The following is a 24,516-nucleotide window of genomic DNA, read 5'->3' as shown; positions in this document are numbered from 1 at the left end:
TCTAAAAATAATCTGTTTATGACCTTTGCCCATTTCCTGCTGGCCTGTGGGGTTTTCACCTTATGATTTTTAATAACCTTTTGTATGTTAGGGATAGTAACATTAGTCTGTAGAGACTCTAAATTCTGTGAGGGCCAAGACCATCTTCAGTACCACACAGCCAATATTTTAGTGTGATGCCTGATGCAAGGCAGACCCTGCCCATCATATATGTTGTAAGTTAATTCTCCCAGTTTATGTTTCTCTTCATATTTTCTTAAAAATGTTTTTCCTGTCCAAAAGTCTTTAAGCTTCATGTAGTAAAAATCTATAGATATATTCCTTATGATAGATGAATATTTGAGTCACATATTTCCCATATGAAAATTATAAAAATAACAACAAACATTTACATACACACTACATGTGTCAAGAACTGTTGCAAACACTTTACATATGCTCATTCATTTAATCCTCGGAACCAGTCTTTTGTCCAGTAGAGTATGTCCCACTCTGCTCCCCACCCAATTACCCGTCCTTTTAAAAAACTATTCTAGCTATTCTTCTCAACTGATCTCATTAATTTTAATAAGCAATGCTTTCACATTTTCTAAATCGGAAGGAGGAGGAGGGACAAGAAGATTTCTTACTCCCCTTTACTTCAGCTGCCCTCATTTTCCTCCCCAGTGCTTGCGTGTGATTTTCCCTTTCCTTTACACAAATTGTAGCATGATATACACACTATCCTGCATCCTGGTTATTTGATTCACTTAGTAAAATATCCAAATGCTCTTTAAAAATCCCTTTGTCAGGGCGCCTGACTGGCTCCTTTGGAAGAACATGCAACTCTTAATCTCAGGGTCATGAGTTTGAGCCCTGTGTTGGGTGTAGAGATTACTAAAAATAAGAAAGAAACCAAAAAAATAAAATCACTTTGTCAACTTTTAATTGTGATTGAGTTAAATTTATAAGCTTGGGGACAATTTTCATCTTTAAAATATTGTCTTCCCCCTCAAGAATATGTTATTTCTGTTTTTTTCTGACTTTCTTCTGTGTCCTTCAGTAGTTTTCAATTTTCTTCTTATAAATCCTATATATTTCTTACATTTATTTCTGAATCGTTGGTCTTTTCAATCTTTATCTGATAGGCTGGAAAAAAATGTCTCCTTTGTTTTTTTTTAACTTGTATTTACATTATTACCAATGAGGTAATACATTCTCATACATTTATTGATCATTATAGTCTCTATAATCTGAATTACAGATTACAGATCTCTTATACATCTGAATTACAGAGAAAGCTTGAGAAGGTCCCCAGGACAACTAAAATAATTGTTCAACACATTAAAAATCTAATTCACCATTCCCACAATGCAATTTCTCCACCTTATTTCTCTGTTTCTGTTAATAGGTTGATAATTCCCCGTTATTCAGGCTCAGAATCACATCACTTTCTTTGATAACTTTGATCCTTTCACCCCCATCTTATCTCATTTGCCTAAAGTGATTTTTAAAAATCTACTATTGCAATTTCTCTTGCTTCTGACTCTTCCTTTTCATCACCACAGGTTTGTTCATATGTTCTCTATCCCTTTACCCAGAAATAGTCAGCCCTCTGGTCTCCCCACCTCCCTCTCCCCTTTCTGTACCTGAGAGACCATAGATGAAGTGCAGACCAATTATATTCCATTGTTCATAAAACTTGAATGGTATACCACTGCCTCCTATATTTGTCTCCTACCACTATCCTACTTTTTCCTACAGTTCGGTAAAACCAAACTACCTAGTATTCCCAAAATATTCTCTATGATTTTCTGACTATACTTTTTCTACTGCCATCACATGCACCTGGAATGCTCTCCTTTTTTTTTTTTTTTTTTTTTGCAAACCCATTGTTTCCTCAAGGCTCATCTGAAACATCATCTCCAAGAACCTTTCCTGTGATCTCCAACTCTTCTGAACTCCCAGAGTAACTTTGTTTCTCTTAAACTACTCACCCTATTATTATCACCACTATAAATTCTTTAAGCAAAGAGAATATGTCTTATATGATGGTATGATGAAAAAAATCCTGGGATATGTGGTCAGAGGATCTGTTGAAAGCCTCACTATTCACTTACTAATTGTTTTAGATGGGGTACGTCATTTAACTCTTACCTTAAGATCTTTAGTTGTGAATTGGTGGTGGTAGTAATAATGTATATAACAAAAGAAGCTGTGAAGAACAAAGAAGATAATGTATGTGAAAAAAACTGTAAATTGTAAAGCACTGTATAAAAAATATTGGCTTAGAATTGATACATTTAGTGTGCCTTGAGTTCCTACCCGTTTGCACATCACGCAATGTATCAAGGTGCCATATTCCATATAAGATAGTAGGAATAATTTGTAATAAGATTTTGCATCACAATCTAGTCTCAAAAATAGAAACTGTCATTATTAAGTGGTTGAGAAAATAACAGACTTTTTAAACACTGGTTTTATTAAAGGTAAAGAAGAGCCTTAAAAATACGGAACACCCATGCCCACATTAAAGATAGGTGACTGTTGTTACAGATTGTAAACAATTGCTAATCATGCTGACAGAAATCTTTCTGAATGACACATATTTCTATTAAAGAGTCTATGATACATGATGACAGGGAGAGATAAAGATGAGATTAGCCGTTCTAACTCCTGTTTTCAGGTCTAGTCCTGAGGCAAAGGATAGCTGAGTAAATGAAGACTGTTGATTTCCCATGACTTCATTGTTACTATTTTCCTGAAATAAATTTTTAAATTATTCATAGTAGCAGTGTCTGGTGCTTCTCCCCACAGTGGCATCACACAACACATACATACCATATTTCATACACACAAGAGCATGTGTACATAAAGCCACCTTATTTATCCTAAAAGAGATAAGACAAAAATGGATGAGTGATTCTCTTCCTTCATATCACTATCTTCTTTCCATGAATTTGTAATCCCTTATCCAACACTCTTACTCCTAGCAAAAGACCTTGCTTTCCGCATATCTGAAAGGTTGGAGAGCCCCACAACCTTTCTACTGTCCCTCTCTCTCTCACTTTAAGATTTATTTGTTTATTTTAGAAAGAGAGAGAGCATGAGCGGGAGGGGTAGTGGGAGAGGGAAAGAGAATCCGAAGTGACCTTCACACTGAGCACAGAACCCAACAGAGGGCTTGATCTCACAACCCTGAGAGCATGACGTGAGCAGAAACCAAGAGTCGGACACTTAACCGACTGCCACCCAGGCTCCCCTGTCTCTCTCTTTCTGAGCTTAAGTTCTCTACATTGTCATCCATATTTCTTCATTTTTGTAAGTGTTTTTACTGAAGTAAAAGATATATTCAGTAAAGTGACAAACTCACACTTAATTTTAGTTGTATAACTCAATAGATTTTTGCATATGTTTGAATCCAAACAACCACCACCCAGATCAAGATGTGGAACACTTCTTGTACCCCAGTAAGCTTCCTCATGACTCCTCATAATCAAACTCCTTACCCAGTGTCCTCTAGAGGTAACCACTATTCTGACTTATATCACTATCAATTAGTTTTGCCTATTCTTAAACTTCACATGTATGAAATCATACAATGTGTACTCTTGTGTCTAGCTGTTTTCTCTTCCCAGAGTATCTATGATATCTATTTTGTTAATCAGTAATTCATTCTTTTTACATATGTAACAGCTTTATTAAATATAATTCATATGCCATAAAATTCCCCCTTTCAAAGTACAAAATTCAATGGGTTTTGGTATAACGTTATGAAACCATCACAATATATAATTTTAGAACATCTTTATCATCCCCACAAGATACCTTTATACCAGTTAAGTCATTCCAAATTCCTCCCCTTTCTCCAGCTCCTGGCAACCATTAATCTACTTTCTGTCTATGGATTTGCCTATTGTGGACTGTTCATATAAACAGGATCATACAGTAGGCAGTCTTTTGTGAGTGGCTTCTGTCAGTTAGCATAACATGGTCAAGGTTAATCCATGTTGTAGTATGTATCAGTACTTCATTTTTTTTTTATTGCCAAATGCTATTCCATTGATGGAAATACCACATTATGTTTATTCTTTTACGGGCTTTGGAGTTGTTTCTACTTTTTGGCTATTATGAATAATGCTGCTAACAATAATTATGTACACATTTTTGTGTGGACATATGTTCTCATTTCTCTTGAATGTATTCTTAAATTTCTAATTTTTATGAAGCCCAATTTACCTGTTTTTATAAGTGACAAAAGAAATAATAGTAATTATGGAGGTTGTCAAGTTCAAAATCTATAGGATGAGCTGGCAGGCTGAAGACCCAGGAAGAGCCAATGCCACAGTTTTAGTTCAAAAGAAAGAGTTGATGTTCCAGTTCAAGTCAGAAAGCCATCTGTTGGAGAATTTCTCCTACTTGGGGGAGAGTTGGTCTTTTATTCTATTCAAGCATTCAATGATTGGATGAGGCCCATCCACATTATAGAGGGCAATCCGCTTTACTCAAAGTCCACCAATTTAAATGTTAATCTCATACAAAAACACCCTCACAGAAACACTCAGAATAATGTTTGACACAGACAAGTGACACATAAAATAAACTAACAGAGTTGGGTCATAGAGTGGGCATATGTTTAGCTTTAGTAGATACTGCCAAAGAGTTTTCTGACATGGATAAACCAATTTACACTCCCATCTGTAGTGCATGAGAGTTCAGGTTGCTCTCTATCTTTCTTTTGTCAACACTTGGGCACTGTCAGTCCTAAATTTTAGCCATTCTGGTAGGCAGGTAGTGATTTGTCATTGTGTTTATAATTTGCATTTCCCCTATAAGAAATTATATTAAACACTTTCCTCCCTATTGACCATTTGGAAGTCACCTTTGTAGTATACTTCTTCAGGAGCATTTCCTCATTTAAAAAATTACATTGTTTGGTTTTTCTTATTGATATACCCAGAAGTTGTTTTTTTTTTTACATATTCTGAATGTGAGTCCATTGTCAATATATGTACTGAAATATATTCTCTCTTCCTTACCACTCTCTTGGTAGTGTCCTTTGATTAATAGAAGCTTTTTTGTTTTTAATTTCCCATTTAGGTCTATGATCCATCTTGAATTAATTTTTATATATGGTGTGAGGTAGGAATCAAGTATCTTTTTTTCCATATGAGTAGCCAATTGCCCCAGCACCGTTTGTTGAAAATATTATCCTTTCTTCACTGAACTGCAGCAGTGCCTTTGTCATAAATCAAGTTCTATTTCTGGATTCTCTATTATGTTCCTTTGGTGTATTCATGTATCCTGGTGCCAATACCACACTGTCTTAATTACTGAGTCTTTTAATAAGTCTTTAAATTTGGTAGTATAAGTCTTTTAACTTTGTTCTTGTTTGAAATTCATCTTGGTTATTCTAGGCCCTTACATTTCCATATAAATATTAGAATCAACTTTCAATTTGCATGCACACGCACGCATACACACACATTGGGGGAAATTTTCTTCCTTTCTTATTTATTTTTGTCTCAGAAAATATCCCTTCTCCTAAAAAGTTCACACTCTCCTTTTGTGCCTTCAGTGTTAATCCCCTAGGCTTCTCTTGCATGCTCAAGCATCATCACCTCATTCTTGCATCTTCAGTCTTTCACTGTCCTTTGAATTGTTCCCTTCAGCAGATAAACACAGCTAAATGTCTCTTATTTCCTGCCAAAGCAAAACAAACAAGCAAAAACAAATGTTTTTCAACCTTACATTTCCCTCATTTCCTGTACTGCCTTTGCCATCTAATATTTTTAAATATATGCATATACATTTTTAATTATAAAACACTGTAACGTTACACAAAATCTGGAAAACTCATTGTTCAACCACTCCAAGATAATTATGATTATTTCATAGTATCTTTATATACATGTGCATGTATGCTTTTTGGTGTTGTAATCTATGTGTGTTTTTTAAAAGTCTTCTATCTTCTTCCTTCACTTAATAGTATAAAAATTTTTCTGTACTGTTCCATAATCTTAATGATTACTTTAAATAACTGCATCACACACAATTGATTACACAAATCCTAATTCTTAAAATTATAGTATATTCAGAAATTTTTGTTCCTTCCAATTTTTATTCATGTAAGTAAATATTGCTATAAACATCTTCATTCATGTAGCTTTCCCTTTCATGACTACCAAGCCTTTGGAAAGAATAGTCTGTATTTCATACTTCTACCTACCTATCTGCTCATTCCTTGACTCCTGAAATCTACCTGCTCCTACATTACTATAAAACAAAACAAAACAAAACAAACAAAAAAACTCTCTTAAAGGTCACGATGATCTTTTAGTCAGCAACCCAATGCCTCTAAGTCTGTATCATCCTGAATCTCTTCATAGCACTAAACACTGTTGGCCTTTTTGAAACTCCATCCATTCTCCTTAATTTCTGTACTATATATAGCCCAACTTTGCCTACTTCTCTTGCTTTCCCTGTTTCTACTTCATCCTCCAGGGTTGTGTTGTAGATCCTCTCCACTCCTCCTCTCCTTTAACAATCTCCTGGCTTCATTTATTTTCTCTCTGCAGATGACATCCAGTGTATATCCCCAACTCTGATCTTCTTTCTGAACTCCAGTCTCATGTTTTCAGATGCTGATCATCTCCATCTAGATAACTCTTTAGCATCTCAAATTAGAAGGACTATTGCGAAGATCATCATCTTTCCTTCCACAACTTTTCCTTTTCCTGTGTACCGTAGTCATTTAGGCTTAAACCCTAGTCATCTTTGACTCTTATCTCTCTGTCTTTGACTCCTCAATACTTGTTCCATCATATAAACCAGGAACTGTTTCATGAATGGGCATGGGATTCAATTATGGCCTAAAAGATGGGGTATGGGTGGGAAAGTGGTTCTGGGAAACATTTTCCCTTTCTTCAGAAGACTTCTCCTCTTCCTCTGGACATTATGACTTCGAGATATGATCATTGGGACTGCCATCTTGCTATTAGCCAGACAATGATGCCAACACCCAAGACATCAGAGCGGAGATGGAAAGAACTTGGTCTTTGGTGATATTATCAAGCTTCTGGATCTTTTAAACCTGAAGTCTACTCTAGTTTACAATATCCAAATTTACGAGATCTAAATTTCCTTATTGCTTAATCCATTTTAAATTGAGATTTGTTATATGCCAGGGAGAACATCCTTACTGATAGACCACTTTATATCAATTCTTCATTATCTCTAATTTGGGCTATTGCAGTGCTATGTGATTTTTATGCCTTCAAACCTAATCTGTTTCATACATCTGCTGCTAGATGATCCTTCCTAATGAACTATTTGATCATGTCCTTGGTTTTCTCCAAAGACCTTTAGTAACTTCCTATTGCCTAGAGAATAGTTCAGACTCAGCAGCTCAGCGTTTGTGGTTTTATGCTTTCCATACCTCGTGTAACAGATACACAGAATGAAGCGCTATCCCTCAAATGTACCTCTCCCTTTCCTGCTTTTTTCCTGCTTTTCTTTCCCTGGAATACTCTTGTTCCACCTACTCCTGTCCATGTACAATTTTCTTCGTGAAGCTATCCCTTCCCTATTTCCACCCCCTGGAAAGTAATCTCTCCTTCCCCTAAACTTCTATGGTCTTTATTATTCCCTTGAATTGGTATTATTTATCTAGCATAATCTCTTCTACTATCAGTACTGTTCCATGGAATTTTCTGTGAAGATGGTTAATGAGCACTTAAAATGTGGTTAGTGCAACTGGTGGCCTGAATTTTTCATTTTGTTTCAATTAATTACTTTGAATATAAATAGCTACAAGTAGGTAGTGGCCGCTGTATCAGACAGCATAGTCCCAGACGAAAAGGCTCTTGAATGTAGCACAGGGGTTATGTCTCTTTTCTCTCTAATCACTACAAAGAGCATTGGAAAGGCACAGTATATTTTATTCTCTCTTATTTTCTCCACAGAGCTTTGTGGCCAATAGACACTGAATACTTATTAGATCGTTAAATTTGGAAATCACATTTACCAAATACGGTATATAAGTAAGCGTTCTGAACTATTTTTGTTCCAAATTCAAGTAGATTAAATAGGGGAGAAGGGTAAATTGGATGGACAAAACTCTCACCTGTTACTGAGATACAATGGCTCGCCCATACTAAAAGGATCTATTTCTATTGACCTGTCTATCTTCCAACTTTACTCTCTTCATCAAGCAGAACTCTGCAGTTTAAAGCCCTTTGTTTTTGAAAACTTTTAATTTTGCAGTAATTTCAAACTTAGTGAGAAATTGCCGAGAACAGCACATAAACTTCCATATTCACCAGGTTTTTAAAATATTTAAACATTTCTTGGAATTTAAAAATACTCCTGCAGTTGCCCAGGGCTGGGGGAGGGGAGAGGGATTTAGTGTTTAGTTGGGTATAGGGTTTCAATGTTGCAAGATGAAAAAGTTTTACAACTCTGTTGTACAATAATGTGAATATACTTAACACTATTGAACTGCACACTTAAAAATGCTTAAGATGGTAAGTTTTATGTTATACGGTGTTTTTACCACACACACAGACAATACACTCCACCACCTTCAAGAACAGTTAAACCATCTTTGAAAAATAAGTTATAATTCTATTACAGACCCCAAAAAAGAAAATATCTTTTATCCTCTGAATTATTCTTCCAGAAATCAATCTGTTTTGTGTTTTCAAATTCTTTTATTTTCAAATTCCCTATGGCTCATTTTAAATTCCTTATTTTATAAGGGAACCCCTTTTTCATCACATTCCAACCTCAATAGAAATAAAATTGATTCTTTAATAAAAATAACTTAGATTCACCAATCTTTAAATTTTTTTAAAAGATTTATGGTCTGTGTATGTGTATGGGAGACATGAGAGATATGTCTGTGTGCATGTGTGTGTTTGTGTGTGTGTGTGTGTGTGTGTGTGTGTGTGTGCGTAATTTCTTTTTTCTGAACCATTTGGGAGAAAATCCCATAATGTCCAATTACCATTTAATATTTCAGTATGTTTTCTCATGAATAAGGATATTCTCGGACATACCATATTCAGGAAATTTAACATTGATACAATAGTTTTATCTGCTCTGCAGTCCATATTCCAACTGCACCAATTATCCCAATAATGTCCTTTATAGCAATTTTCTGCTCCAGGAAAGGATCCAGTTTGGGGTCACATTTTGCATTTAATTGCTATGTTTCTTTAGTTTCATTTAATCTGCAGCTTTGTTTTGTTTTGTCTTTGATGACATTGACAATGTTTTAAGAATACAGACCAGTTATTTTATAAAACTTTCTTCTTTTGGGGTTTGTCTGATGCTTCCTCATAATTAGATCGAGGTTAAAGCTCTTCAATGTATGTTCACACCTATCATACTCATAAGTTTATAAAGCATTGTTTCTATTAAAATACATTTATTTCATTAAATAAGTTTCTAAAAGTATTTTTGTATAAAACACACAATTCTACTATTTCAAGACGTTGTTGGCTTTGTGTTTAGTGGTTTCAAAGACCAGTGAAGTTTACTTAATAATAGATCCAATTTCTCTAAACTCATTTATTCAATTACTTTAACATTAAGTATGGAAGTAATTCATCAGACAGGACTACTAAAAGTATCAAGGTTTGGTGATTTTTTATTATCCACCAGTAAATAAATTAAAACTATAGCATTTCCTTTTTTTATTTCTACATCTCTTAATGATATCAACAGGAGAGAAAATACTTGAATTCTGATATTGTAAACAAGTACTTTTGGCTTTTGAAATGGTAAAGGTTTTGAGTTGGTTCTTTATTCCAAGATTACAAGTATTTTTAAATGATGAGTCGGGAAAAGAGAACTGGGAAAAGTCCCTTAACTGTATAGAAAGCTGTACGTCTTAAAAGATATTAAAAGAAATTTTCACTACAGCTATAGCGCTCATTCTGGAAACAAAAATAAAAATGGTCCTTCAGGATTTTTCTGGGGAATAAGTAAGAATTGTTTCAAGGAAGAAACTGGCAGGGATGTGGACATTTTGGACAGGGACAGAAAAATGCCGTAGTGTTTTGGACACCATGAAAGTACTAGAATCTTTAAATAAATATTTTACATTGTGAGAAATGTCTGAGTGTTAAACACGTCCCCCCCCCACACACACACCAGGGGAAATTAAACAAATATTTCTTTAAGAAGATAGAAACAAGTCTCCCCTTCTCCCCCCAAGTTAAAGTGTCTTTGGCTCTGCTTCTAGGACTTCTAGGAACGTGCAATTAAAATAAAATCGAAACAACAAAACCCTTGCAGCATTTAGATTTTTTTTTTTCCAAGCGCTCTAGAAAATTCAAAGTCCGACTCTTTTCAAGTCAAGTCTCGACGGTGGGAGTGCCGAGGCTTCCAGGACTTCTCCCACATACTCTATAGAGACGGGGCTCTGGCCCCGGTCACCTCCGTCAGCCGGCGGCCTCGGCGCCGCCGGGCTCCAAGGGGGTGTGTCCCGGCCCCACGGCAGCCGGACGCCGCCTCCGCCGCGGGCCCACCTGCTGCCCCCGGCGGCCCGGGCCCACGGGAGGCGCGGAGCGACCGTTGCGCCGGGGCCGTCCCCCCGGCCCCGAGCACGAGGCCCCCCCCGCCCCCCGGCGGGCGCAACCGCCCCGGAGCAGGTCCCGCCGCCCGCTTCCGGACGGGCCGTGCAGACGGAACTGGAGCTCCTTTCGCCTTTCAGCGCGAACTGCTACCGGCCCCCGTGGGTTGGGGGAATTTGCACTTTCTCCGCGCGCACGCACGCGCGCACACACACACACACACACACACACACACACACACACACACACACAGCCCTCCAGAGTATGGGAGGTCGGGAAAAAACGTAGGCTCCCGGGCCCTCCCCGAGCTCTTTGCGCCGGCGGCGGCCAGCGCCAATTCGCGTCGCGGAGCAGGGTTCTCCCTCCGGCCTTCGCTAGGCGGGCGTGGAGTCTGCGGGTGTCGGGGGAGGGGTGCAGGGCGGAGAAAGAGCATCCCCGCGCCGCCGCTGCGGCCGCCGCCGGCCGGCTGGGGGAGGCCTCGTCACAGCCGCCGCCTCAGCAGCGGCCGCAGATCTCGCGGTGTTTGCCGGCGGCTGTGCCGCCATATTGTGTGACAGTATTTTGATTTGCACTGGGCTGGCGGAGCCGCGGCGAGAGCGAGCGAGAGCTGGGGGGGTGGGGGGAGGGCAGGCGAGCGCGAGGGGGGTGGGGGCAGAGGGAGGTAAGGAGGCCGAGCGAGCCGGAGCCGAGGAGCGGGGAGCGGCGACGCCACCCAGCCAGCGTTTTTGATCTGCAGCAGCCGCCGGCGGGGCGACCCAGCCCGACCCCCTCTCCTCCCCTCCCCCTCAGCCACGAGCAGCGGCGGCAGCGGCCGGAGGGAGTTGGCGGCGGCGGCCGATCGGAGGGGCTGAGCGGGGAGGGAGGGAGGGCTGAGGTGTCCCCCCTGCCGGGTGGAATCGGAGGCGGCGGCGGCGCTGGCGGCAGCCGTGGTGGTGGAGGCGGCAGCGGCGACGGTGGAGACGGCTGCCCTAGTGGGAGAGGCGGCGGCGGCGGCCGAGGAGGAGGAGGGGGAAGCGGCGGCGGCGAAGGGTAAACGGACAGCACTGCCGGGCCTCGGCGGGATCCCCAGTCCCGGCTCTCCCCTCAGCTCCCCGCACCCCCCCCCTTTCGTCTGGAAGGGGCTCTGCTGACTCGCAGGGCCCTTGCGGGGCGTCCGCTTCTTCCTCTCACTCTTCCTCCCTCCGCCTCCTTCCTCCCCCAGTGGCGAAGCAGAGTGGGAGGCCCCCCAATTCCTCCCGACGGGGTGGGGGTGGGGAGCCTCGGGCCGGGCCTGGGCTCCGGGGAGTATGTGTGTAGGGGGAGGGGGGCATTCATTGGAGTCAGGAGCTGGGGAGAGCCCCGGGTAGGGGAGGGTGCCAGGGGGTGGGGAGGGCCCCTGCCTGCACCGGTGCCCCCGGCCCGCCCCTCAGGCATGTGTGAGATGGGGGTGGGGGAAAGGAAAACTTTTTGGGGAGCCGTGGTCCAGATAAAGATGACTTAGCGAGGGTGTTGGGGAGAGAGACTGAAAGAGTTGTGTGGGGACGGGGGGAGAACTTCGTTCCCTTTGCAGTGTTGGTTTTCTGCAGCCTTCTTGAAATGGGGAGCAAGCCCCGCTGTGATTATGTGGCCCCCTCGATTTCACTGGATAATTCTAGTGTTCTGTCCATACGACCTCCAACCCTAAGATTGTGGTTGTAGCAGGGAGGCTGAAAGGGTCTGGATATTGCTGAACAGGTGACAGGTGTATCTTTCTGTTGCTGATGCTGTCGGATTGCTCGGGCAGAGTTGTATACCAAAGTCTCAGAGACCGTGTGAGTTTGTATTTATGTGTTTGGCCACGTTTCATTCCATATATAGTATATTTGGGATGTTAGGTTTCCATTCTTCAAGTCCGCTTAATTGTTGTGGAGAAATTCTTCAAATGTTTCTGATAAGAGGGGTTTCCAGGAGAGCGGAGGGAATTTGCAGCTTCACAGGGGTTTCTCAGTAGTTCATGAAATTCAGGTCCCCAATGCGAGGCTGTTTTCAAGAGCTTTTTATTCACTGGAAAGTTCTTGAACGCTAAGGTCGTATTCGAGGCAACAGTGAGGCAGTATAATTTTGCATCCATTTTGTCTGTTTTAGGTAAGTTTGTAAAGTGTCAAATTTTAGGGTCAGGTTGATTCACTTTATAAAAGGAACTGGTCTGTGCTTTAGCTCACTCAGAAGAGAATGTTGCTCATTATGCAATATCAGATTTGGCTGGGAATTTTGGTGGGCATGGAATAGAATTTTTGCTTTCAGTTTTTACAGTATTAACTGGTTGCCACACTTTTCTTCCTACAGTAGCAGAGTATTGGCACTCTTTTTTTGTGGCAGTGAAATAGTGGTTGGTTTTAATAAACCCTGCAGTTTGAAACTTTAGTTTGAAAGCATTGCATTTTCTAATAAAGGAAGACATGCTTTTCATCTTATTGTATGTTTTGGCTGAGCACTTAAATTAGAAACAATGGAAGGAATTGTCAGATAAATGAGTTACAAATTAAATTAGGGCCAAGTTAGTTTAAAAGGGATCCTGAAGTATTTAAAAACGTGTATGAAACAAATATATTGAGTGATGGTACCATCAGTGTGTTAACAGGAAATAGAACAAAAATTCCAATGATTCAGAACTTCTGTTGGGGTTTTTTTTTTTTTTTAACTCTAATCAGTTTCTAATATAGGGTCTTATGATTTAAATCTTTAAAGAATCAACTGAAAGTTGAATGTGTTCATTACATGAGTAGTCATTCACTGAATATACTCCATTATTTCATTTTTTCTCTTGGGTACATGGAATAACTTTCTGAGTTTAAAAGTATTTTCATAGGACACTGATGAACTGCAATTATTCACCCCTCTTTAGTGAACTGTCAAGTAGTAGAGTCTGTGCTTTTGTAACTCATTACAAAGTGGGTAAAGGGCACCCGGGTAGCTCAGTTGGTTAAGCGGCTGCCTTCGGCTCAGGTCATGATCCCAGGGTCTTGGGATCGGGTCCCACATCGGGCTCCCTGCTCAGTGGAGAGTCTGCTTCTCCCTCTCCCTCTGCCTGCCTCTCTGCCTGTTTGCGTTCTCTGTCAAATAAATAAAATCTTCAAAAAAAAAAAAGTAAATGATGGGAGTCTCATCTGATAACCAGTTTCCTGAAAAATACATTTTGACTTAAATCAATCCTGTTTGATTGAAATAACATCTATATTTGGACCTCTCTTTAGTGGAAAGAAGGATTTGCCTTCAGCTGAGGATTGTTTTAAGATTTGCATACAATTATTGAAATGAATTAATGAAATGAGGCTTAAACTGTGCAGAGTTAGGTAGACACTGCCCAGATCCAGATCCCCAATTATGTTAATGAGTATTCCTTCGTTAGTATTAGTAATATGGGTAATTATCTTAACATGATACAAATAAAAGTTTATTCTATTTGTCATTTTCTCTGTAAGGAAAATTCTTTTCTCAAAATACTGTTCAGGATGAAATGTACACATATATCTGTGAACACACTGTATTTTGAAAAAAGGTATAATGTAGATCCTTTACATGAAACTAAACATTACATGCCAAAAATTCCTTGAGGGATGTCTGAATTTTCTAAACATTTTTTAAGATACATAAATTGATTAAGACTAAATGTTTATTTTTTTAACAATCATCAACATACTTTAAGTGGGAATCTTTGTCTTTTATAGATCGTTTAGAAAAAAGTATCTGATAATCTTTCCAATATGTAAAGTTTGTAAATTAAACTGTAATTCAGAAAGGCTTCAATTCTGTTATATCTCTGCCTGGTCAGCCTCCCATGACCCAGAGAACAGTGGTAGCACTTTTCCTTTGTTTCACTTATGTCATCTTTATTTGATCCATCTGAGATTGGGACTGTCTGTAATAGAAGGATTTTGAGGTAATTACAGAGGCAAATGTGAAGATTGGGGCAAAATAGTAATGAGGAGAAGATAAAGGATTATTAGATGAACAGCTTTAGGTAGCTAGAAATATGTAGATGTGGGTAGTGGTGGCTGCCAGGCATAAGAAAATGATCATGCTGAACTGTACTAAGGAGATTTGCTCTGAATCTTTTGAAAGACTCTGACCATATGTATGTCATCTTATTTGAAGCCTTATGTATCAAGGGATGCCTGGGTGGCTCAGTTGGTTAAGCATCTGCCTGTGGCTCAGGTCATGATCCCAGGGTCCTCGGATTGAATCCCGCAGGGAGCCTGCTTCTCCCTCTGCCTGTCGCTCCCCCTGCTTGTGCTCTCTCTCTTTCTCTAACAAACAAAATCTTTATTAAAAAATGAAATAAACCTGTATCAAAGTGGTAAGGAAATTATGTGAAATTTAAATGTATGTACATATTATTTACCTTTGGCTCATATTTTGAAAACACTTTACAGTAGTTTAATATTTCATTTCTTATGATTCTGGTCCTATAAAATCAAGGACACTTGCTTAATCAGAAAGCTAGAAAACCTGAGAAAGTACTCCTAGGGTAGCTAGTATTGTACTTTCAGCATTCTCTTTTGTTGACCACTAAACCTGACTGTGATCTTGATGGAGTCATAGATTAAGAATGGCTTTCTTTTTCTTTGTTTTCTAAATATTCCATTCCTCAAAACACAGTGTTTAATACCAAGTAATACTACTGACCTTCTAGCATTAAATTTAAGCATTTCATTTAGACTTTTCACTCTGATTTTTATTGAGTCACTTTACAGAATATGCTTGGTTTCTAATTTCTTAATCCTCAGAAAAGGAATGAGCTACTGTTAAAAGCACAGTAAAAAGTGTCAGCTGACAAGTTGATATTTCAGGAGATCCAAGTCAGAATTGCCACAAACTAAAATCATAGATGTTAATATCAACAAAACATACCTATGAAAATAGATTAAAGTTTAGGCACTTAAAAGTGCATTTTTTCAAAATATGATTTATGTAGACCCCCCTTATCTCTTGATGCTTGATAAATTGCTGAATGTCTTTTCTATTTCCTTCTTAATATTTTTTATGTAAAATTTTAATCTATTGTATTTCTAATCATCTGTTTCAGTTCAAAATTTGGTTATCAAGGGAACGATGACTTTTTTTTGACCTTTAATAACTTAGTATCTTTTTAGTGTTTCTTTCATAGTAAAGGAAAGAAAAAGACACTAACATGTACCAAATGCCTACTGGGCGCCAAGCTTTCATTCACTTCACAAATACATATTGAGCACTTACTATGTGCCAGAGACCTTTGCGATATTGGAGATGGCAGCAGTGACTGACATAGACAAAATTTCTGTCCTTTGTTTTGTTTACATTTAGTAGTGAAAAACAAATGAGTAAAATGTAGTATGTCTGGGATGAAAAAGTACTGTGGAGAAAAACAAAAATGGATTGGAGAATGGACATTGTTTATTTGCTGTTTTCAGAACTGACGGATACTATCCTTGATTTCAAAAACAAACTTACATAAGTTTTTCTTTAAGAATATACTTTATAACTTGGGAACACAACTATGTTTGTACTTTAGCAGTGCACTGATAGCAGTTTCCTATTGTTAGTACTTCAGAAAACTGCTTTGCCCCTCAATAGAAAATCGAGTCCACGATCCTGGTTTTGCCACTGACCAGCTTTGTGATTTGCAGAGGATAACAATTTTGTAGCCTCTCTGAACTTGTTTTCTTCTCTCTAAAAGGAGTGTGATATCAATAAGGGTGATGTGATTACAAATTATACATTTGTGTCAATTATCTGCTATATAGAAGGGTTTGGGTAAGTTGTAACATTTTTTGTTTACTGCTTCTCAGAAAGTTCTGTCAAACATAGTTAAAGTTGGTGACCCTTCCAAGAAGCTCTCCTAACACTGTGGGTCATTGTTTAATATATATTTCACTTAAACTAAAACGTTCTTGTCTGACAGCATAAGGTTAATTAAAATGCACCTGTAACTTAGCCACTAGTACTCTCTGGGAAATTGGTACACTTGCCTAGTCAATGTGGTATCAGGTATAAATCTACAGTGTTTTTCTGGTGACAACATTGTGACATAGCTTATTAAGGTTGACGAGCTGGATCTCAGCATCTTGACGAATACACACAATAGTGTATTAAGATTCCAATTTATGCAAATAGTTGTGAAACATTTAGTACAGCCTGGCATATTGTAAGCATTCGATAAATGTTTGCTCTTTTCATTATTTATTACTCCTTTGTTGTGTGAAGGGAGTAATCCAAAGAATTCACAAAGTATTAAGGAAAACTTTTACAAAGATAAAAGTGCAAATTGTTGATGAGTTTTTTTGAGGGGAGAGTAGCCAATCAAATTGAAGTATTTGTTTTTCATTTTTATTCTGGAAGATTACTAACTGAGCTTCTCAGAGACAGACCATGGCTTATTTTCATTTCAGTCTTGATCACCATATCTTCAGTGGTTGGTCTCTGCTTAAGAGCTCAAGAAATATTGTGTGTTAATTGTTGAATGGTTCTTAGTTTTTCTGTGTATCACAACTCATTTTGGTGGTAAGCCACTTCTGAGTTTGAAAAGTGACTACTGGGCTTAAGTCTTTGAATCTCTAGTATAAGCGCAGACTGAGGTGTCAGGCAAGGTCTCCTGAATGCCATTTTTTTTTTAATCTAACCAAAAATTTGAAAAATACCATAGAAATTGAAAGGAAGAAATCAGTTATTTGCAGCTAGATTGGCACATTTATTAACCTATTCCTATGCAGTTGTTGACATTCAAGTGAAAAAGTGAATAGCACTGTTTATAAAAAGAATAGAAAAAAAATTCATGCATAATTATATGCCCTTAACTGTTAAAAGATAAGTTTATTTTTCTCTTTAAGGCACTTTCAGTGAAACTATAGAATTATACTGGCTTTATGAATTAAATGGCTCAGTCACGTTGTTACATTCTTGTGATGTGGGGAATATTGGTGTTTTCACAGAAAAAACATCGCACCCCACCCTACTTTAACAGTAACCATTTTTCATATGTTTAAATCTTAGCATCAGCCAGCTTTTTCCTGTTCTGTGGCAAGTTATCCTCTGCCTAATAAATAGTAATTTTAGCTTTCTTAAAACCTAAGATTTCCTCAAGTTCTAAGACATGCAGTCATTTATATAAAATATTTCTTGGCTTTTTAAAAAATGTTCTTCAAAGGTATATAGGAGCAAATTGCTTTATATTCAAATTTGATGTGTTACAATACTGTTTTAGAAATGAGATAGAAATACATACAATTGAGTATTTCTGATATTCTTGTGGGTTTTTTTTTGCTTGTCTTGAACTGTAACAACCTACCACTAAAAAGGAATATTCCTACAGAGTGTCAGTTTGAGTGGCTTCAGAAAGAAAGTCTGATTTATCCAGAAACAGGGAGAACATAGATGAGGACATTGTAAGAATTTATAGTATTTTAATTGTGTTGTTAAAGAAAGTGGTATCATTGCTTCACTTAAGAAAAAAACAGTCCTAGTATAAGTCACAGAAGTCAGATAATAGAGGTTGGGAAAGTCCTGCAGAGAAAGAGACAGGAGAGAAGCAAGAGTAATGTAGAATTTAACAAAGATTTTGGTGGAAATATATGAATGCTGGTTGTAACCAATAAATTATTCAAAAGAATTAATCCATCAAAGTGTGTGATGCCTGCAACCGGTCCCCCCACCCAGTCTTGCCAAAACAGTAAGTCAAAGCAATGCCACATTCCTAGATATATGACAGAGATTAGTGCTACCAGCAGAGTCTTGAACATTTCTGGGGGGTAGTTCTGACCATTTAACTTGCCTGTTTGGCTGGTGCAGAAGACAGGTTCTGGGAGAATGACAGCAAATTACTGCCCCCTCCCCAAAAAAAGTGTGTGAAAGAGTCCTTTTGATTACTAAATTCTACTTATTCCCTGGTTTATTAACCATACTTCTATCTGAATTAATAGGTAATATTATTTTGAGTTTTAGCTTAAAGTTTTACTCTTAACACTTATATTAAGGAAAATTTCTTTTGGCCTATCTTAATGTTAACCTTTTAGGTGTTAGCAAAACTGAGCACGTCACAGGTTTGCTTCTTGTCATTTTGCCCGCTGGGCAGGCAGAGATACTGCCTGTTTCATCAGTATAGAGCCAATGGCAGTTCAGTGAATGATTTTCCTTTCCCTATCAATGAGAGAAAATCCTTGCCAATACAAACAAAAACTTGAAATCAGCAACTTGACCTTGCAGAGAACATGGTTCTCACACCAGGCAAGTTTTGCTTAGTCAGACAAATCAACAAAAACAGTAATTCTGATATGAACTGGAGAAAGAGGAGATGAGGGGAGTTTACTTAGTTTTAATTCTGTTAGCAACTGAAGAAAATGTTACTTTTTGATTTTGAGTTGATCTCTCTTGTCAACTTGTCAGTCTCTACCCCTTTAACTAAATATCCTAAGATTACCATGGTGAGGTTCACTGAGGCTTAGTAAGAAAAGACCTGGGCTTTTTAAAGTCAGATGAGCCTAAGTTCAACTGCTGGGTTGTATTGCTGGCTATAAATATGCGACCTTAGATTAATCACTCAAACTCTTTGAGCCTAGGACTTTTCTTTAGAAAAATAATGTATACTAATACATGTCTTGAATGGTAGTTTTAACTACATTATCTGTATTTCTTATGTTAGTACTGTACTGACATGGAACCTAGTAGGCATCAATAAATAGTCAAAATGCAAAATATATCCTATGGTATCCTGTGCTTTTCAAGGTAGCTTTTCTTCCCTGTAACTTTTTCATGTTAGCTTCATATTGAGCACCTTCTGTTTAGTCAACTTTAATTTTTTGAAGTATTAATCTTTCAAATAGAACAGGCAAATTCTTGTTGTAGTTACATTAGACATATAGCTTAAATAATTAGAAGTAATTTTACATTTGGAATTTTGCTTTGTTAGGTTTTTCCTTCGGGGCACTTATTTTTCCTCAACAAATAGAATGAAAAGGAAATAATTTCTCCTACTGTTTAATTTACTGTTACTCTTTAGACCAAGGATGAAATAAACAAAGCATCATCATTTTTTAATCACAAAATAAACATGTGACTTCTTTGTATTTTCCTTACCCTTTCCTGTGAAGAAGCCTACATTTTCAATTTGAAAGTAGTCCATGCTCATAATTAAGTTCTTTCTAATTAGAAAATTGGCATGGATCATATTTGAAAACACCTTAAATATGAGGTTAAATATAATACCATAAAACTGATGCTACTTTATGTAAAATGATCTTTGTACCTTTTCTGTTTTAAGTTCCTAGTTAATATTTTTTTAGTTACTTTGATAATACTCTTCTGTGTCTGTATTTCACATTCAAAAGGAATATAGTGCTAATTTTCCCGATGTTTATTACTGGATTAACTGTGATTTTTTTGCTTTGATTTTTCCTAAATGTTTTTTATCTTAATCTATTGAGTGAATTAATGTGAATGTTGTAGAATATTTTGCTCTACTAGTTAGTATTAAGTGCTATCTGCATAAATAATATTTTAATATATTAATAAACACCATTTGTTTATCAATCACCCAGTAAACCTCAGAACTTTTCCTGATATTATAAGTAATACAAATAACATTACTAAAATGTAAATCCAGCTGCTGTGGTTACAGTTAAACAGTATGAATGAATGAATAAAAGGTATGTTTAGAACATTTTGTAGTGTGTATATGAAATCTCTAACCCTAGAGGTAATAAATACACTTTACTCTTACACGCATGCAGTTTTTGTGCAGTCTGTATAATAAAGCCAGAAGCACAAAGAATAATGGAAACCTAGCCATTAATCATTAGATAAATAACATTGCAGAGAGGATTATAGAGTATAGGTCTTTTCAGTATTGCTTCTATAGCTAAATAGTTTTTCTTTTAGCAAAGTCAATATGTAGTGTGTAGGATTATTTATATACTTTTTGTGTTCCTCAAAGACCATTTTTGTTTTCCTCAAATACCATTATTTTAAAAATTTAACATATTTTCAGAACCTTTCAGGTGGGTCACCTAATGCTAGTAATAATTAGGTCAGCAAATTAACTTTGCTTTTTTGCCCTTTGCAACAGAGTTCATCTTACATGTAGCAGATCAATAATTCCATAAGAATTTAAATTAAAGAAATCTACCTTTAAAAATTCAAATCTATGGTATAGAGATAAGACACTGGCTTCCATATTCTCGACTTTCTATGGGCAGTCCTGTCTCATACTAGCATTTCCTGATCATAGGTTTTTACTGGTGCTAAGTCATCTCTAGAAAATAGTTCTAGAGAAGACAGTAATATAGGCAAAAAAAAAAACCTCGTTTTTTGAAAGGAATTCAGAACATAACGTATGTTCCATTTTAATCCATTGAGCACAGATTGTATAGTTGCAATTAGTGACCTGATAAACATGAACTGAAGCAGATGTATGTAGGCATCACCGTTAAGTAGTTGCTAGAATTGAAGAGAAAAAGTACTTGAGATAACCTAAGATATCATTGTCAAACAAAAGTTGGTGGAAATACAGATACTAAGAGCAACTTGCTGTTTACCTTGTAACTAGCATTTACCTAAATGGTACTTAACTAAGTACTGTTTGCCACTTTATGATGATTTTCTAAGGAAATGGAAAAATAAACTTCCATTTGCATGTGGACAATTCTGCTTTTTTACATAGGAAAATGTATTCACATGTATGGTTAAGCTTGCCAGCTTGCCTTTTCCTTCCTTCTTCCTTTCTTTCTTTGAGGTTTGTTTTTTTTTATTTTTTGGTGTTTTTTTTGTTTGTTTTTTTCTTTTTCATGGTTTTTGTAGGTGAAGTAGTTGGTCAGCCTGAGTGAGACATCCTCATTCTCTTCAGGAGATTTTCCCCTCATGAACAATGGCATGAATTTACAGGATTGCTGTTCAGAGCCATTCCTATAGGTCTGCAAGTGGAACAAGAAGTACTTTTGAGGAAGGTAGCTGGTTCATGGGAAAATTGAACTGGTGATCTTAGCCAAACCAAGCTACAGGATTAGTACTTCAACTTTTATAGGCTGTCACGTGATCAGAGACAGAAAGACACTCCACAGAATCTGTTTCAGATGCCTTCTATGACACACCTGTGCAGAATAGTTGGCTAACCCAGGGAATCTTGCCTGACTCATTCTCCCACTGTGTCTCATTTCTTCATTGTTTATTAGTCAACCTGAGTCACTTATCCAATAGTTTTGACTTAGTTTTGAGTTTCTTCTATGTGCTAGGTACTTTGCTAGGTGACAGAGATGGAAAGATGAATAAGATATAGAGGTTTGCCTTCAATAGACATGTATACAAGCTAATACGCTGTTCTGTAACAAATACAATGGTAGTGTTAAACATAAAACCCTTCAGGAATCTGTAGGAGGAGTGTTTGACTCAGTGAAGGATAAAGGGATACAACAATGAAATCTTCATAGGAAAGGTGATGCTTAATCTGAGCGTATGTCAGACAAGGAATACAAGCTGGGTGAAGAGAGGCCATTTCTGTCAAGAGAAAACATGTATGAAGGATGGAGGGAGGAGAGTCCCCACACCTTTAGTAACTGAGTAGTTTCACCATGCATAGGCACTAGTGAGGGGTTAGTAGGAAATGAGGTGGAAAATTAGAAGACAGAGGATGAAAATACCTGTATGCTCTGTAAGGTAGATTTGCCTTAGTCTAAAATGATGGAAGGCAAGTGCTTAAATTTACATTCTAAAAAGATATTTCTGGCCGTAGTGTACAGAATATTTAGAAAAGAGCCAGGCTTGGAAGGGAGGGGCAGGCCTTATAACTACGTATTTGGATAAGGAACTGGATTAATGAATTAAGGCAATGATTAAAGAGAGGAGTAAGTAATGAATTTGAAAAGAGAATACTGAGTGTGAAGTAAAACAAGGTAACGGTCACACATGCCCTGGCTTGAGTACCTGAGTGCATAGTGTAATGCCTGCTGTTCACCAGCGTAGTAACATACTAGGGCAAGAACAGGTGAGAAATACGTTTGAGTTCTTTTTGTTCGTTTCAAGGTTCCTACGGAGAGAAAAGAGAAGGAAGATACCACTTTATTGGGGAAAGACTGGGAAGACTTCTCTAATTAGATGACATTTGAGTAGGTACCTGATGATGTGATAAAGGGAAAGAGCTTTTCAAAGAGGCAGTAGCAAGTGCAGAGGCCTTTAGGTGGGGGCATACTTGCCATGTTCCAAGAGCAAGGCAGCCACCGTAGTTGGAGCTGAGAGAGAAGGGAAGGGTAGATGAGATCCAAGGATGCGTTTCATGTAGTGTCTTTAGATTGTAATACCAAGAGTTTAAATTTTACTCAGGATGTGATAGGAAGCCCTGAAGGGTTTTAAGTAAGACGTGATCTATTTGCCTTTTTTCCCCTCATTTTTTAGAACATGTTTATTTGTTCACATTGTGTATGTATGGCTGTATATCATTTATCATATGTAAGATTGGTGTAGCCATCGCAGTCAGGATATAGAACTAGAACTGTTCCACCACCATAAAGAAACTCCTTTGTGTTACCCTTACATAGTTATACCTTTTCCCCAAGTTATACCTTTTCCCCAACCTTAACCCCTGGCAACCACTGATCTGTTCTCAATCACTATAATTTTGGTGCTTCAAGAGTGTTACATAAATGGAATCATCCATTATATTATCTTTTGAGATTTTTTTTTTTTACTCAGCATTATGCTCTTGATCCATCCAAGTTAATGTGTGTATCAGTAGTTGATTTCTATTTTAATGCCAAAGAAGTATACCATTGTATGGATCTACCACAGTTTGTTTAACCATTGACTGATAGAAGGACTTTTGAGTTTCTAGTTTATAAAAATAAAACTCTACAGGTTTTTGTGAAAATACGTTTTCATCTCTAGAGTAAGTCCCCAGGAGTGCATTTGCTGGGTTGTGTGGTAAATACATGTTTACCTTTATAAGAAACTGCCACTTTTCCACATTGGCTATGCCATTTTACATTCCCATTAGCAATATATGAAAGATCCAGTTTCTCTACATCCTTACCAGTATTTGGTATTGTCAGTATTTTTTATTTCAGAAATTCTATGTTTGTAGTGGCATCTCATCAAAGCATCAGTTTGCATCTCCTTAATGGTAAATGATTTTGAACATATTTTCATGTACTTTGCTCTCTATATATCCTCTGCAGTAAAGTGTCTGTTAAGTCTTTTGCTCATATTTTAATGGGATTTTGTTTTCTTCTTGTTTAATCTAGCGAGTTCTTTAAATATTCTGGATACAAATGCTTTGTCAAGTATATGATTTGTAAATACTTTCTCCTGGTCTGTGGCTTATCTTTTTTTGTGTGTGTGTGGCTTATCTTTTTATCTTCTTGGTTGACCTTTGCAGAACAAAAAAAATTAATCTTGATGAAGTCGAACTTATCCTTTTTCCTTTTGTGGTTTGTCCCTTTGTTGTCAAGGCTAAGAACTCGTTGCTTAACCTTAGATCCCAAATTTTCTTCTCTTAAGTTTTCTGAAACCTTTACATTTTGGATATATAGATCTATGACCCATTTTGACTTAATTTTTGTTTAAGATGTAGTTTTTTCTTCAAGAATTTTATTTTTAACAAAAGATTTTATTTATTTGAGAGAGAGAGAGCACACAAGCAGGGGGAGGGGGAGGGGCAGAGGGAGAAGCAGACTCCCCACTGAGCAAGGAGCCTGATGTGGGACTTGGTCCCAGGACCCCAGGGTCATGACCTGAGCCGAAGGCAGATGCTTAACCAAAGCAACTGAGCCACCCAGGCGCCCCTAAGATGAAGTTTAGATTCAGGTTCATTTTTGTCTGTAGATGTACAGGTTGTTCCAACACCGTTTGTTGAAAAATTATATCCTTCCTCCATTGAATTGCTTTTGTACCTGTGTCAAAAATCAGATGGTTGTATTTGTAAGGGTCTATTTCTGGATTCTCTGTTCCGTTCCATTGATCTTTGTGTCTGTCCCTCCATCAG

General features: G+C 37.8%; 1 protein-coding gene across 6 annotated transcripts in view; it reads left to right on the top strand.

The window, feature by feature from the left end:
- Nucleotides 1–11,158: 11,158 nt before the first annotated feature.
- TAB2 (TGF-beta activated kinase 1 (MAP3K7) binding protein 2) overlaps nt 11,159–24,516 on the top strand; it is a 90,701-nt gene continuing 77,343 nt past the window's right edge. For 5 of the 6 annotated variants that reach the window (XM_027603750.2, XM_027603745.2, XM_027603749.2 and 2 more), the window contains exon 1: nt 11,159–11,588. The gene's annotated coding sequence lies outside the window, so the exon portion shown is untranslated. Of the gene's footprint in view, nt 11,589–11,912; nt 12,350–24,516 lie in introns of those variants that run through there. The other variant, XM_027603753.2, reaches the window with a different exon arrangement.

Source organism: Zalophus californianus, chromosome 7 (genome assembly GCF_009762305.2).
Source record: "Zalophus californianus isolate mZalCal1 chromosome 7, mZalCal1.pri.v2, whole genome shotgun sequence".
Lineage (NCBI taxonomy): Eukaryota > Metazoa > Chordata > Mammalia > Carnivora > Otariidae > Zalophus > Zalophus californianus.
Note: the sequence above shows the minus strand (reverse complement) of the source record. Positions and strands in the feature narration are given on the sequence as shown.